Genomic DNA, 15,391 nt, shown 5'->3' on the forward strand with positions numbered 1-15,391 from the left:
CCATCTCAAGCCCCAGTGACTCTTACCACAGTGCCCCTAAGCACCCATACACTGACATCAGGACACACCAGCCACCACCTCTCCTTTTGTCCCTCTGCTGGTTTTCACCTCCTTTCCTCAGGTGAGAAGAATCAAGAAACCATGCCAGATGGGGGCGCACATGCTGGATGCCAAAGATTTGGTATGAGGTTTTAATGCTGTGATACTACTACGATAGTGGTTACTACCACTGTGGCTGACTTCCCAGCAAATACCAGCCAAGACACCTGCAGGGGCACAGAGGGAAAGACCCAGCCCTACCTCCCTTCCTACCCCTAGGGGTGGGGCCTGTTTCCAGGTCCATCTCCTTCATCTAGTACCTGGCCAGGGCACAACAGACAGTGATGCAAGTAGAGGGGAGCAGCCCTGGCAGCTTGTGTGGGGGGCCCAGCTAAATATGCTTCTTTGCCACCTCCCCCCCTTTCATGCCCCCCACTGTGTCTCCTGCGGCCTCTGAGAACCCTGGCCCTCACTCTGGGTAAGTGGACATTCTGTACAGAACCCACTCACAGTTCGGTTACCCCCATGGCTGCTCAGACCACAGCCAAAATCCCTTCAGGGGGCCCTTCATGTGGTAGCCAACACAGCCAGAATTTGGGATAGCAGACACTTTGAGGCAGCACTGAGGAGGCCCGGAGTGCCCAACGACGGTGAAGAGGAAAACCAGGCCACCCTGACCTGGGCTCTAATCTCAGGGCTCTGATCCATTGCAGGCACCACTTCCCCCAACCTCACCCCCTGCAGCCAGGGGCAAATCCTGACCTGTGCATTGACTTTGGAAGCTCGGAATTCTGGAGAAAAGCCTACAACTGAAGGACACCCACCCCACCCTGTCAAGTTCAGAAAAGGCCAATGTTTGCCCAGGAGGACAGCCCTAGGGAGACCCAGCAGAATATGTGCTGGTCCATGACACAGTGGTTGTAGCTGGAACCACAGTGACACACCTCTCACAAAAACACTCACCCAGTAGCCTCGGAAACTAGGAAGACTAGGGAGACTACAGCCAAGGCCATTGAGCTCCTCAAGCCCACACCCATGCAGTCTTGTCTGGCACACTTCCCCAAAGGCAGTGGCAGGTATAGAGGGATTCTGTGCTGCCCTGAGTCAAGGTGGGTATGATAGCAGATACCACTGTGTGAAAGACCAAGCCAAAAACTGAATCCCAGAAGAAGCTGGATGGACAGCTGCCAGCGGGGGATGGGAGACAGACAGAAAGGCCAGTGTTGGGGGACACTGAGCCCTGCCAGGCTCTCACACTCACCCCACCCTAACAGCCCGGACCCCACATGGGGCTTTGCTTCATGATAAGGGCTAGAAAGAGTGAGCTGGGGAGGAAGTCCTAGGGAGTGAATTTGGGGATACCCACTGTGGGGACGGAGCTCAACCAGAGTCATAGACCCCTTTCAGGAAGCCTGACAGGGAGAGCACAGTGAAGGTGAAGTTCAGCTGATATGTGGACTTCCAACAGAACATAGCCCAAGGCCAAGTCAGAGCTGGGGAGGCGGCAGTGTGCCAGCAAGACTCCCCTATTGGTTCCCTGGGAACCCTGGGTAGGAGGTAGACTCTCCTACCCCAAGAAAGAGACCTGCAACCCTTGCACCTCTTTGTCCTTCAGCCTACCTGCAACCTAGTCAAGCCCACTGCTCTCAGCCCCAGGGGGGGATCATCCTGGTGGCCAGATCTCTGTGGAGCCCACAGTCCAGCTTGTACCCCTCCATGGTCTTGATTAAGTACCTGTGCCAGCTTTCGGAATGCCACACCAGTCAGTCTGGGTCCAGGTTCTTCTTGGTACATCAAGTGCACAGTGGAGAAGCAGGAGTTCATCTGGCTGGGCGGCACAGGGCTCAGCCCACTCCGCATGCTACCCACATGTGTACTCACCAACCTATTTCTCCCATATCATCATTGTGGCCCAGAGCCTATCTCTTACAGTAGGAGCTGTTGCCTCATACAAGAAGGAGTACTCGAGGCATCACTTACCGGCCGAATTTCCTGGGTCCTGATGGGTCAGCTTCAGTCAAACAGGATGGGGGCCTATGGACTTGACACCCTCGGTTTCAGGTCAGTCCTGGCCTTGGTCACCACAGTGTTAAGCAGGCCTTTAGCCACCTAGCCCTCCTTGGGACCTGTGGTGCCCCTTGGGCGGGAGGCGGCCCCATCTCCAGGCCCCACACCCAGCACCCTCCACACACAGGAAGGAGATAAGCCCTAGGACAGCAAGGCCTCAGAAATCAGCTTAAAGGCATCAATTTTCCCTTCCTGCCCCTTCTTCCAGCCCTGTAGATCCCCAGACCTCCAACCCTTCCTGTCCTGCCTCTCAGCCACAAACTTCAGCTTCCTGTGGCCTCAGGTCTTCCCCCTCCACTTACACACAGTACATGGAGATTTTCAAATGCTGCTTTTAACTTAAAGATAGGATCACTCTGCATATTTCTCTGTAAATTGTTCCCCATCCCCAGTCAACAATATATTTCTTCAATCACTCCCAAACCCACAATATTTCATTCATTCAGTAAATATTCTAGCACCCCTAGTGCCTGTCAAGCCCTGAGAAGCCGGGAAAAATGCATCCTGTCCCCTGGGGAATACAGCCAGGTACAGATGACCATCACAACAGTGCAAACATCTGCATACATGCAATGTGAGACCAGGAATGAAGCTTGGGGGGTCTTCGGAGTGGATCATCAGGCCATAAAACATATCCTAACACATTTAAAAGAATAAAAATCATTGAAAATATGTTCTAGACCACAGTAAATTAAACTAGAAATCAATAACAGAAAGAGAGCTGAAAAATATCAAAATATTTGAAAATTAAAAAAGACATTTTAGTAACATATGGGTCAAAAGAGAAGTCTGAAGAAAAACTTAAAAATACCTTGAGCTAAGTGGAAACGAAAAGACAACTTATCAAAATGTGTGGATACAGCAAAAAGAGCGCTTAGAAATTTATAGCACTGAATGCATATGCTAGAAAAGAAGGACAATGTAAAATGAATATTCTAAGCTTCCATTGTAGAAAATCAGAAAAGGAAGGACAAATTAAATCTGACATTTGCAAAAACAAGACAAATAATAAAAATAGAGCAGAAATCAATAAAATTGAAAATACACATTTAATAGAATTCAATGAAACCAAAAGAAGATTCATTGAAGAGATCAGTAAAATCGATAACTCTCTAGCCAGGGTAATCAAGAAAAGAAGACAGAAGGTATAAATTACTAATAACGAAATTGAAAATGGAGTCATCACTACTGATCCCAAGGACATTACAAGGATAATAAGGGGATATTACGAACAACTTTATGCCCACATATTTGATACCTGACATGGAATATAACAATTCCTTGAAAGAGGGTTCTACAGGGGCCGCTGCCCCATCCCCAAGCCCTGGACACTGAAAGCATTAATGACATCCCAGGTTTGATCCCAAAGCTGTAGTTTTCAAAACAACCAACCTCAGGAAGGATGCAAAACCCTAAAGGGCTCACAGTCCACATAGCCAAGAGAACACTGAGTAATAAAAAAAAAATAGATGGAAACAACTCTAGATTCCAAAGTCCTCCTGGAGCAGGAGGGACCAAAGTCTGCACAGCCAAACCACAGCACTAGCTCAGGACCCCAGCAGGGGTTTGTTCACCATAGGGCTCCTCCCTGGCAACAGTGGAACCCATGGCACTCACCAGGGCCACAGGGAACATCCCTGGAAACAGCTGTCTCTTGGGCCCCAGAGGGCTGGTCAGAGTCATCCCACCTCATCTGAGTTCCAAATCCAAACCTCTGGAACTCTTGGAATCGCCACTGCAGAGGGTGGATGGAGCTGTCCTCGCAGGAGGATTGTGTAGGAGGATTGTGTACCACTACAGTGGTAGTCCCTGGTACTACCACAGTGACACAGCACCTGCCCAAAAGTCCCGCCCAATGCAGCACCCTGGGGTGCAGAATGGTGGTGCCCATCAATACCCACAGGGCACATGACATCCAACCTGCCACCCACCTGTGGAAGTAGGAGTTCGGAGACAATGGGACAAGGATGTCCCACTGATGACAACAGAAAAGGAGGCCCAGTTCTCCTGGGGCAGCAGGAGCAGTTGGAGGTCTGCTGACCTGATGTCTTAGTCATCTAGTGCTGCTGTAACAGGAATGCCACAAGTGGTTGGCCTTAACAAATGGAACCTTATTCTCTCACAGCCTAGTAGGCTAGAAATCTGAATTTAGGGTGCCACCTTCAGGGGAAGGTTTTATTTCTCTGTTGGCACTGGAGAAAGCTCCTGTCATCAATTTTCCTTTGTCTAGGAACTTCTCAACACAAGAACCCCAGGTCTAAGGGACACGCTCTGCTTATGGCACTACATTATTGGTGGCATGAGGTCCCCCTGTCTCTCTGCTTGCTTCTCTCTTTCATATCTCAAAAGAGATTGACTTAACACACAACTTAATCTGGTACATTGAGTCCTGCTTCATTAACATAATGCTTCAAATTTGGCCTCATTTACATTGTAGAGGTAGAATTCACAGTACCTAGGAAAATCACAACAAATGACAAAATGGTGGAAAATCACACAATACTGGGACCATGGCCTAGTCAAGTTGACACACATTTTTGGGAGACACAAATCAATCTATAACACCAGCTCTGTGCAAGGGAGGTGGAGCCAAAACAGGTACTGGCCAGGGCGCTCTGATCTTTCCTCAAGTGCACAAGGGGCGCTGTGATCTTTCCTCATGTGCACACAGATAACAACAAGAGGGTCGAAAGGTGGGCTAGTGCCTGTGATCACAGGGAAGAGCCCAGCCTGGTAGGTATGGGGGGAGAGGGAGAGGAGACATGCCCAGTGCATTTACACTCTGTATATTTTAAAATTTTTCACCAGGTGCAGATACTGTATTTATAATGGGATTTGTAGTGAATGAATGCAAGTGTATTTATTGAAAACTTAGACAGTGTTAGAAGTTCTCCAGGTCCTGAGCTATATAAGGCTTTTGTCCCTCCCACCTGCCCATCTGTGGAGCTCAGGGTCTCTGGGGGCCATCCACCCCTGACTCCATGAGGGAGAAGCCAGCAAAAGAACAAAGAGTCCTCAGAGCAGAGACAGCAAGGCACAAATTAAAGGTGGAGGCAGGCAGCCCTTTCAGGGCACTGAGGTCCAGGTCACCCTGGGAAGAAGTAGGGGACAGGGCCTGGGGCAGCTGCTGGCCCATAGCCACAGCTGGGAGGAGCTCCTGGGACTTAGGACTCTGCCCATAAGGCACACCCTGTGGTCTCACAGAAGAAGTAGCAAACTGCAGAATCGCTGTCCTAGGTGTCCCCCTGCCCTGTGCTGGAGAACCACTGACCTCCCACCTTGACCTCTGCTTCCTCCTCCCACCTTCCTGGGGCAGGTACTGCTGGCCCCTAGGATATCAAAAGCCCCCAAGTAATCCATGCACAGTGAGGATGGGCACTCACCCATCCTGGGTGCTGCTGCAATGGTGGGGGGGGGGCTTATTTCCAAGATTGACAGACACCCACCAGCTCAGGTGGAGTCCCATGACAGGCTGACATGGCCAGACCACCCTGAGAGGCCCCCCCCCCCAGTATTTCAGCAGGCAACCTCTCAGGCAGGGAGCCCAGCCCCAGGCTCAAGCCTCTACCTCTGGGGCTGTCTGCCCACCATCCTGCCAGAGGGGGATTGGGACAGGCATGCACCACTGTGGTATTACTGTGATGGCTCTGGTTGTTATGGCCACAGCCTCACAATGCCTTGCAAAAATCCTTCTCCACACCCCTGGCCCTCCCACCAGTCACTAAGGCCTCACCCAGGATTTTGAAAGGTGTTATGGATCAAATTCTGTCCCTCAAAACAATGTGTTATAAATCCGAACTCCTATACCTGTGGCTATAACTCCATTTGGGGACGGTTTTCTTTGTTGTGTAGTGAGGCACTATTAATGTAAGGTGTATCTTGAGTCAATCTCTTTTGAGATAAAAAAGAACAGATTAAGCAAGCAAACTAGTACATGATAGAAGCCACATGAACTTCTTCTAGGAATAGAAGTTGAAAAGAGGCAAGGACCTCTCCCCAGAGCAGACACAGAGAGAAAGCCTGCCTCTAGTGTCAGTGCTCTGAATTTGGACTTCTAGCCTCCTAAAGTGTGAGAAAATACATTTCTGTTAGTCAAAGTCACCACTTGTGGTATTTCTCCTATAGCAGCACTAGATAATTAAGACAAACAGGGACACACCACTGTGGATTCTGGGGGTACTACAGCCATGTGGCCCGTGACCCAAACCAGCAGGTATGGTTCCACTGTGGTGACATGGCTCCCTGGACGACCAAGCCCCTGGAGCATAACCACAGAGACCTCACCAGCGAAGTCCATACTAGTCATGAAACAGACGGGACAAAACTAACCCCAAACTCAGCCTAATCTCGCTCATAGTGGGTACACTCCTCCTGGTCCATCACCCCCACCCCCTCCATGGGCATTGTCTGCTGGCTTATATGAGACAATCCAGAAAAGTCACTCTTCCTCCTTTGCGGTTGGTCAAGATATCAGGGTCAATGCTTGGCATCTCAGACACACTACTCTGTGATGCCTCCAATTTTGGACAGAGGCAGCAGGAAGGTTGGGCTGTACCTGGTGTCCTGGCACTGTCCCAGCCCTGCCATCACTGGGCCTCTTGGTCATACTTCCCTGCACCCCACACCAACCTGTACCCCATGCCCACCCAGGAAACAGAGTGATTGAGAATTGAACCTTGCTATCTTGGTTTTACCTATGAGGAGGGTAGGTGAGGCTGAGTGGTTTGGTTTTAGAATTTATTGTCCCAGTGGAAAGGCTGGGTGGGCAACTCTAGGAGAGGTACCAGGTAGGTGCAATTGAGGGTTCAGGTGTCCAGCGGGCCTGGGGACTCCAAGTAGCCTCTAACCAACTGTCCATGCCCACAAGGGGGCACATCCAGGGCCCTAACCAGGGGGGCTGCCCAGGAGAGGTGGCAGTGCTGGCAGGACACTGGTCAACCAGGTCCAAGCAGCCAGGGCCTGGCATGGCCCCTTTCTTCCGGGAAAGTCATGCAGGGCCCCTGGACCAGCCTGGGCTTCTATGAGCCATGCCCCTCACTTGATTACCCTTAGGAGCCAACCAAGAATCATCTTTACACTTCAGAAACAAAGAACTTCTGGTAATGGCTCTCTCCCATCCTAAGTCTGTTCCTGGCCACTGGTCAGCTGGTCCATCCTGCATGAGAACAGCCCACAGAAAACAGACACCCTTGGGGGGCCCTACTGTACACACCCCACTTCAGGGGAAGAAGAGTGGGCACCTCACTGTGCACCTGCATGCATGACAACAGCCCCTGGGAGTTGGGTTCCGCCCTACCTTGCAGAGTACAAGCAACAACAAACCCCTTCCTGCCTGCCCTGTGTACAGGAAAGACCACTGAGCAGAGGTTGGGGTCCAGGGCACTGGTTGCCTGGGTCATGTGAGCCCTCTAAAGAACCAGGAGCAGGCCAAGGGCCTGCGAACCCAGGGCTTTTTGTCAAGGACCCTCCCATTGTGTAATGATAACTACCACAGTGACAGACCCAGGAGCAAAAATCCACCCCTCAGCTCCCAGCCCACCATAGCCCAGGTTAGTCACAGACCCAGGGACAGCATCCATCTGCCCCTTAGCTGGTGGTTCCCCAGACCAGCCTGCACTCTCACCTCAGCTGCCCAGGATCTCAGAATATATCCACAGATAATCACTTAAGACCTGAGATAGCACCGGAAGCCCACTGTGGCCCACATAGGCAGGCATTCACACGGGGAGGCACCAGCCTTGCTAGTGACCCTTCCCTATACTCCTGAGGAAGCACTGTTCCCACTGTCCCCAAGTGGGCATGACTGCATCTGAGGCCCCACCCCAAAACATGAGGGAGCCCAGCCTTAGACAAGGGTTCTAGGGAGGTCAGGTAGGGAGGCAGTTCCCGATCTGCCTGGGAGCCTCCAGAAGCTGAGAGAGGAAAGGACACTGTAGCTTGGTCAGTATTCACTGCACAGAACTTTGCTGGGGGAGCATGTCAGGCAGGGCTCCTTTGGGCAGAAACTCATCCCTAGCCTGTCATGGACCCCCATCTACCTCAATGTCTCCAAGGGCTTCTCCTCAGAAGAGGGTTAGTGCAGGGCTCTCCACACATCAGCCTCTGGCTGAGGTCATTGTCAGGGACATTGTGCTGGAAATCTGCCAACCCCAATGGGAGGGGGTCCCAGAGCAGCCCCTCCAGGAGCAGGCCCCACAGGATTCCCTCCTCCATCTTCTAGGACAGGAACCAGGTGGAGCCAGGTGGGACATGAGCTCAAGTGGGTCCTGATGTCGTTCCTCTAATACACGCCCAGCCCACATTCTGTATGCCTTCCCTCCTCCTCCTCCCCAGTACCAGACCTGCAGACTTGCATCTACCCCTCTTTTCATCACCCTGGCATCCATCCCAGTTGGACCCAGGCCCACAGAGGCAGAGCAGGACACACAGAGTTCCTATCACCCTGCCTGCGGCCCCTCAGCAGGCCCCCAAGCATCCAGACCGACATCCACAATGTCTCTGGTCTCCTGTCCACCCAAGCCCCTTTGGTGACCACCTCACCCTTGAACTTCCAGTTCCACTGATAACCTGAGCACTTCCTTCACTCCACCCCATCCAGCCCACCAGCTAGCCCCACAGCTGTGGCTACAGAGTGAGGCTGGCCACCTGGACCCTCTGTGCTTCTCTGTATGCAGGCAGCTTGTCCCGGCTCCAGCCCCAGTTCTTGACATAGAGTGTCGAGCTGTGGCAGATGACAATGACTATGATGATCACAGTGGCACGAACCATAGCAGCAACTATCTGCTCCACACAAGCCCCAGTGCCTCTGAGACCCTGGGGCAGGAGGGTGGAGGAAGGGCAGTTGGAGGGTGTCCCTCTGTGAGTCTGGCCACCTAGAGGGAGGGCATAGTTGTGCTTGGGGTGGGAATCCCAGTGATGATGACATGGACCCAAGGGTGGTCAAAGGGGCAATGCGGGCCTGGCCTGGGACCAGGCAAACGGTGAGGGAGGCCCTGGTTGGTGTCAGGACTATATGCAATTAACCCCTCCTCTGCCAGCTTAATCCATAGGGCCTCCATTATCACTCCCTCACCATTGGAAAACTGAGGTATGAGCAGTGAAGGGCCTGGGGCAGGCTCATCTAGACAGCCAGGGAGGGAGCTGAGAGCCCCAGCTGCTGGCTCAGGCTATTGGGGCAATTCCTGGAGACCGAGGACTCTAAGCCATGAGCCTGGAGAGTGTACCCCCACAGTTTCCCAGGGGATTCCATCAAGACCCCACTCTCTTGTAGGGATATCTTTCCCCCACACCGCTGGCAGCTCAGCCTCCCAGGGGTACCTGGCCCAGCCCTCTGAGACCCACTGTGGCCCTCCAACCCGTGCTGGGGCAGTCAATATTGTCTGGGTCCCTGTCACTGTGGGTGGTAGATTAGTAGTAGTTACCACGGTGGCATGGCCCCTGCTAAAAATTAGCTGACTCCCACCAGCCATATTAGTAGCTAGACCTGGTCATTTCATGCTGCCTTCCCAAAGGTCCCGGAGGTTGGAAGTGTGATCCCCTCTCCATAACAAGGCTCAAGACTCACAGCCACACGCCTGTCAACAGCATAGACCCTCACCCACTGCCCACCTAGGAGGCACCAGTTCAGGAGAGGGCTCTGGCAATCCACTTCTGGCTGAGTTGAGTGGTGCCCAGAACCCCAAGTGCCCAGGTCCCAGCTTTAGGAGCACTACCCCTAACAGTTCAGAGGAACCACACAATGCTTCCATCAGCTGGGCATCTCAGGCCACCCTTTCCCTGGTCTGCTCTGACTCCTAGCCTGACCTTACTGACCTTCCCGTCCCTGAGCAAGGGCAGGAGCAGACCCAGGGCCTCTGAGGCTGAGAGGCTGCCCACTGCCTGGTGGTGGCCAGAGTGAACTCCTGTACAGAGAAGGGTGCTAACTGGGCCTCAGACACCTAGTACCCCATCCACCACCTCCCATCATGAACCAGCAGGCCCCAAACACAAAGCCCCCTGAGGGCTCTGAGGCCACACGCTGAGATCACAGAGTTTTCAATGCCCCCAGACTCTGCTTTGCCCTGGACAACCCCCCAATAGAACCACTGACCACAGCTTAGTCCAGAGGCCACAGAAATGCAGAATGAAGGACTGTAGAAGCCTGCTCCACACCAGGGCCACCACGCCAGAAGGTACAGAGGGGATTGGCTGGGCAGAGATGGGTGCTGGAGACTCCCGGGCTCTGGATTGCCCCCTTTCAGTCCCCAGTGCCTCTTAACCCCATGCATCCCTTCACTTGCCGCACGGCAACCCAGCTCTCAACTCTCCTTCCTCCCCTCTGCTTTTGCCTCCTCCTTCCCTCAAGAGGGAAACACCTGGAAACCACGCCAGATGGGGGTGCAGAGGCTGGATGCCCGAGATTTGGTATGAGGCTGTAATGCTGTGTTACAGCTATGGTAGTAGTTACTACCACTGTGGCTGAGTTCCCAACAAAAACCACCCAAGACACCTACAGGGGTAGGCAGGGAAGGAACCCATTCCTACCTCCCTTCCTAGCCCTGGGGGTGGGGCCTGTCTCCAGGTGCCATCTCCTCCCCCAGCACCTGGCCAGGGCAGCAGTAGATAGTGATGGTGGTAGAGAGGAGGGGCCTTGGCAGCTTAGGGGGTGGGAAGGCTCTGCTGAGGATATCCCTTTACCACCCCTGCCCCATTCCTGCCACCCCTGATCTCTTCCTCCAGGACTCCTGGGGTTCCCAAGAACAATGGATCCATACTCTGGGAAAGGGAACACTCTGTACAGGACCCTCTCAGAGTGGGGTTACTCCTATAGTGGCTCAGGCCAGAGCCAAAAGACCTTCAGGGGGCCCTCTCATGTGATAGCCAACACAGCCAGGACCTGGTGTGGTAGACCCTTTTGGGATAGCACTGCAGAGGCCTGGAGTGCCCAGTGACAGTGGACAGAGGGACTCCAGGCCACCCTGAGCTGGGCTCCAATGCAGTGCTGTGATCCAGATGGCCACTCCGTTGCAGTTCACCCCCCCACCCCCGCCCTGCCGATGCCGTAGCCAGTGGCAGATTCTGACTTGTGCATTGACTTTGGAAACTTGGACTTCTGGAGAACAGTCCAGGGCTGAGGGACACACCCAATCCTGACAAGGCCAGAAAAGGCCAATAATTGCCCAAGAGAAAGTCCCTGACCATACCCAGCAGAATTTGTGCAGGTCCTGCATCCCATGCCCAACCAGGCAGCAGGCTGTGGTGGCCCTTGCAGCCTATGAGGAGGCTACGTGGGGCTGAGTGGTTTTGTTTTAGAATCCTTTCTCCCAGTGGAAAGGCAGAATGGGTGGCTCTAAGGGTGGCCCCAGGTAGGTGTCATTGACAGCTGGGGTGTCCAGCTGACCCATGGACACTGAACAGCCTCGGCCTACTGGCCCTGATCCAAGAGGGAGTGCATCCAGGCCCCTAACCAGGGTGTTGCCCAGGAGAGGAGACAGTGCTTTCAGAATGCTGGACAACCAGGTCCAAATAGCCAGAGCCTGGTGTGGCCCCTTTCCTGGGGACAAGTCATGCAGGGTCTCTGGACCAGCCTACCTTTCTATGAGCCACACCCCTCACTGGGTCTCCCTAGAAGCCAACCAAGGACCATGCTTAGACTTCAAAAACAAGAACCTTCTAGTAATGGCCATCATTCCTCCTGAGTCTCTCCCAGGCCACTCGTCAGCTGGTCCACCCAGCATGAGAACAGCCCACAGGAAACAGACCCCACACCAGTGAGGGAAGTGTGGGCACCCACTATGCACCTGCACCCATGACCACAGTCCCCAGAGGCTGGGTTCCTGCCTACCTTGCAAAGTACAGAGTCACCTCAAACCTCTTCCCAGGAGCCAGGAGCACAGGGACTGGGTCAGGCTACTTGCCTGCCTCTTGTACAGAGAAGACCACTGAGCAGAGATCTGGGGTCCAGGGCACAGGTTGCCTGGGCCAAGGGAACCCTCCAAGGAGCCTGGAGCAGGGCAGGGGCCCAGGAACAGAAGACTTTTTGTCAAAGACCCTCCCATTGTGTAACTAAGACTACCATAGTAACAGACCCTTCAGCAAATATCCACCCCTCAGCTCCAAGCCCACCATGGCCAGTGTCAGCACCAGACCCAGGGATAGCATCCATCTGTGCATTAGGTGGGGGCTTCCCAGCCCAGCCTTCAACTGGACACCTGCCGCTCTGAAGCCATGCATGCTCTGGCCACAGGAAGTCATAGAAGACAGAAGGCAACACCAGGCACCTCACCCACGGTCAAGCTCGCCATGGGCAGACACCTCCACCCACCTACCCAGAGACCACTGTAGCCCACAGTGCCAGGCACAGACACAGGGAGGCCTCAGCCTTACGAGCAACCCTACCCAACACCCCTGAGGAAGCACTGTTCCCACTCCACCAGTGGGCATGACAGCAGCCGAGACCAACCCTAAGGTGGAGGAGCCCAGGAAGGTAAGGGGAGTCACAGCCAACTCAGCCTGGTAACCTCCAGAGGCTGACAGAGGAAATGATGCTGTAGCTGGGTCAATATTCACTGTACAGAAGTTCGCTGGGGCAGCATGTTGGGGAGGGGTCCTTTGGGCAGGAGCTGATCTTTAGCCTGTCATGGGCCCCCACCCACCTCGAGGTGTCCAGGGGTTTTCCCCAGAAAAGGGGAGGTCCTGTGCCCTCCCCACAGCAGCATCTCGACTGGTGAACGTCAGGGACACTGTGCTGGAAATCAGCCAACCCCCAGGGAAGGTGGTCCCAGAGCATCCCTTCCAGGAGCTGGTCCTCTAGGAATCGTTCCTCAGCCGCCGAGGCCAGGAATCAGATAGAGTCAGGCAGGACCTGAGCTCTGGTGGGTCCTGATGCAGTTCCTCTAATATGTGCCCACCCACACTCTACAGGCCTTTCTTCATCCTCCCAGCCCAGTACCAGAGCCCTGCCACCTCACATCCACTCCTCTTTTCTGCTCCCTTCCATCCATCCCAGCCCACCTTAGGCCCCTGCAGGCCACGCAGGTCAGAAGGAGTTCCTACCACCTGGTCTGTGCCCCTCTGGAAAAGCCCCAGCATCCTGAGGTCGGCCAGTGTAGCCAGACCACCATACACGGTGTCTCCAGTCTCCTATTCCCCCAATGCCCCCTTGTTGACAGCCTGACCCTTCGACATCCAGCAGTCATGACAGCCTGAGCACCTCCTTCCCCCACCTAGCCCACAAGCTAGCCCAACAGCTGTGGTCACGGAGTGAGGCTGGCCTCCTGGACCCTCTATGCTTCTGCAGATGCAGCCAGACTGCCCCGACTCCAGCTCCAGTTCTTGTCATAGAGGGTCGAGCTGTGGTAGTTGACTATGACTGTGGCGACCACATTGGCACTACCCATAGCAGCAACCTTCTGCTCTACACATGCCCCAGTGCCTCCCCGACCCTGGGCATGCTGTGTGCCCATATGAGAGTGTGGCCTCCTGAAGGTGGGGATTTTTGTCCCTGGGGTGGGGACCCCAATGCTGACCACATAGGCCCAAGGATAGTTGAAGGGGCAGTGCAAGGCCTGTCCTGGAACTAGACAAAGGCTAAGAGAAGCCCAGGGCTAGAATCAGGCATGTATACAATTATCCCCTCATCCTCTGCCAGCTCAATCCATAGGGTCTTTATCATCACTCCCTCATCATGGGGAAACTGTGGCATGAACAGTGAAGGGACTGGGGCAGGCTTATCCAAACTGCTAGGGAGGGAGCTGAGAGCCACACCTGCTAGCCCAGGCCACTCAGACAATTCTTGGAGACCAAGAACTCTGAGCCATAAGCCTAGAGAGTGTGCCCCCACACTTTCCCAGGGGGCCTCCATTAAGCCACCACTCTCCTTGGGGATATCCTTTCCCCACACCACTGGCAGCTCAGCCTCCCTGGGGCACCCAGCCCAGCCATCTGAGGTCCACTGTGGCCCTCCAGCCCTACAGGGGCAGGCAATATTTTCTGGGTCCCTGTCACTGTGAGTGGTGGAGTAGTAGTAGTTACCACAGTAGCATGGCCCCTGCGCAAAATCACCTAACTGCCACCAGTCCCATTGGTCGCTAGGCCCGGTAACCTCATGTGTCCTCCCAAGGGTGCCAGAGGTTGGAAGCATGATCCCCTCTCCATATCAAGGCTCCAGAGGCACACTCATATGCCTGTCAACAGCAAAGACCCTCACCCACTGCCCAACTAGGAGACACCCCTGCAGGGAGAGGGATCTGGTCATCAACCTCTGGCTGAGCTGAGTGGCACCCAGACTCCCAGGCCTCCAGACCCCATCCTTCCCACCACCACCCCTAACAGTTCAGAGAAACCACACATTGCTTCCCTCAGCTAGGTACCCTTAGGCCACACTTCCCCTGAACTGCACTGGCTCCTAGCCTGACCTCACTGACTCTCCTGCCCCTGAGCAAGGGCAGGAACAGACCCAGGGTCTCTGAGGCTGAGAGACTGCCCACTGCCAGGTGGTGGCCAACATGAGTTCCTGTGCAGGTAAGGGTAAGGCCTTGCCAACTGGGCCTCAGACAACCGTATCCCACCCACCATCTCCCACCTCGAACAGCTGAACCTCTGCAGGCTCAGCCTCCTGAAGGCCCTGAGGCCCCGTACTGAGAGTTCAAAGCTGTCACTGGCTCCAGACTCTGCTCTGCCCTGGACAGCACCCACAATAGAACCACAACGCACAGCCCAGTCCAGAGGCCACAGAAGGGCAGGATGGAGGCCTGTGTAAGCATGCTCCACACCAAGGCCACCATGCCAAGTGGGACAGAGAGGACTGTCTGGACAGAGAGGGGTGCTGGAGACCCCAGGGCTCTAGGCTGACCCCTTTCAAACCCCAGTGACTCTTACCAGAGTACCCCCAAACACCCATTTGCTGGACCCAGAGCACCCCAGCCCTCACCTCTCCTTCCTCCTCTCTGCTGTCTTCTCCTCCTTCCCTCAAGTGACAAGCACCAGAAAACCATGCCAGGCGGGGGTGCAGAGGCTGATGCCCAAGATTTGGTATGAGGCTCTAATGTCGTGATACTACAGTAACTACCACTGTGGCTGACTTCCCAGCAAACACCAGACAAGACACCTCCAGGGGCAGACAGGGAAACAGCCCGACCCCACCTCCTTTCTTACTCCTCAGTGTAGGGCCTGTTTCCAGGTCCCATCTTCACCACCCAGCACCTGGCCAGGGCAGCAGTAGACAATGATGCTGTTGAAGGGGAGCGGCCCTGGCAGCTGGGCAGGGGGAGCCTGAGGGTGACTCTTTGCCACCCCATCCTATCCC

At 54.3% G+C, this 15,391-nt stretch overlaps 1 protein-coding gene and 1 gene segment (V, D, J or C); one reads left to right on the forward strand and one right to left on the reverse strand.

The window, feature by feature from the left end:
- LOC111752811 (uncharacterized) overlaps window positions 1–2,540 on the reverse strand; it is a 355,617-nt gene extending 353,077 nt beyond the window's left edge. For 2 of the 5 annotated variants that reach the window (XR_010318810.1, XM_064273602.1), the window contains exon 1: window positions 2,020–2,537. The gene's annotated coding sequence lies outside the window, so the exon portion shown is untranslated. Of the gene's footprint in view, window positions 1–2,019 lie in introns of all 5 variants that reach the window. The other 3 variants (XM_064273601.1, XM_064273603.1, XM_064273604.1) reach the window with 3 other exon arrangements.
- LOC104846689 (immunoglobulin heavy constant gamma 1-like) overlaps window positions 1–15,391 on the forward strand; it is an 868,336-nt gene that overhangs the window by 708,694 nt on the left and 144,251 nt on the right.

This window comes from Loxodonta africana, chromosome 21 (genome assembly GCF_030014295.1).
Source record: "Loxodonta africana isolate mLoxAfr1 chromosome 21, mLoxAfr1.hap2, whole genome shotgun sequence".
Lineage (NCBI taxonomy): Eukaryota > Metazoa > Chordata > Mammalia > Proboscidea > Elephantidae > Loxodonta > Loxodonta africana.